Consider the following 1,489-nt stretch of genomic DNA (forward strand, 5'->3'; position numbering starts at 1 on the left):
TATTATTATTATTATCATTATTATTATTATTATTATTAGATGGCTTTTTACTGTTTTGTTACTTTTAGCCAATCCTTTAGCCACTGTTAGCTTTTAGCCAGCCTTTTGCTACTCTAAGGTAACCATGTGTTATTTTTTGTTTTTCATCCAAACTTTGATTAATTATAAGTTTTAGTTAGCCTTTTGTTATTTTTATTGTTACTCATAGCCTTTTAGCAACATTTAGCTAACATTTTGCTACTTTTTTCTTTTAGCTATTGTTTTATTGCCTATAGGCCTAACTAGTATTTGGCTGGTTTTAAGTTCCCATATGCTGCTTTTATGTTTTTACCCAGATTTTGGCTAAGTATAGGTTAGTGTAACAATTACATTATTTTTGTTGTTAATTTAATCTTTTAGCCAGACATTTGCTGCTGTTATCTACTGTTTTATCATTTTAGGTTTTAGTTAGTCTTTTGCTGCTTGTGGATTTTAGCTAGTGTTTTGCTCTTTACAATCTTTAAGCTACTGTTCTTTCAATTTTTAGCTAATGTTCTGCTTCTTTTCCCTTTAAAATTTTATTTTCAGCTTCTTCAGCAAGTAATTTTTAAGACCTAAGCAGAACATTTTAGTAGTTTTCAGAACTTCTGTTTTCCCTGTGGCTTTTTATTCACCAAAAAAGATGATAAGAAGGATAATATGTCACATTGTAAAACAGCTGAATTTGAAGACATCCTGCAGACATGAAAGGCTTCTCAGTTTACATAGCAAGGCTGGGGGAATTATGAATGACCAACGACTTCAACTTTTGTCAGTCGTCACTTTTCATTGAAGGTCAGCGTGGAATCAGATTTCCAGGTAAGTGGAGAATCAAAGAAGCTAGTGAAAAGCAGATATCAAACAAATATCAAAGATCAACTCTTCATTTAAGTCTTCACATGTGGGACTTAATGTTAACCTGATGGGGCTTTTCTCGTGACTTTGATGCTGTGAGAATAAAGAGCAGAAGTTTAATAGCTGGGCCTGTCACCTGTTCACACATGAAGAGCAGTGGATCACTCTGCTGTTTGTTAAAAACAGATCAAACAATCAGCAAAATCATAAATGACCTATTGAAAAGGTTAAATGTTTATTAAACCATTAAATAATTCTCTTAAATTGTGCTCATAATCCAAAAAGTATTTTCTGATTATTAATAATTTGAATGAAAATGGACTAGGCTTTCTTGTTGATGGAGTTTGGACTTATGTGACCTGAAACTAAAATGATAACACTCTTTCAGAGATGAGGATGTTCTCATTCTTGATAGAGAGGGACACTGGTTTGAGAGAGGAGTAAAAGAAGCCATTTTTGTGAAGAAAGACCGTCCATCATTAAACAGAGGTGGAGGCCTCCATTTTCAATTATCCCCCTCCTACAGCGCTGCCATTGGCAGTATCACTCCACCCCCTGTTAACAATAAGTGTTAATTAGGTGTGAACGATAGCCATGTGATGTGAGTATCAGTCAC

This window comes from Austrofundulus limnaeus, unplaced genomic scaffold (assembly GCF_001266775.1).
Source record: "Austrofundulus limnaeus strain Quisiro unplaced genomic scaffold, Austrofundulus_limnaeus-1.0 Scaffold372, whole genome shotgun sequence".
Classification (NCBI taxonomy): Eukaryota; Metazoa; Chordata; class Actinopteri; order Cyprinodontiformes; family Rivulidae; genus Austrofundulus; species Austrofundulus limnaeus.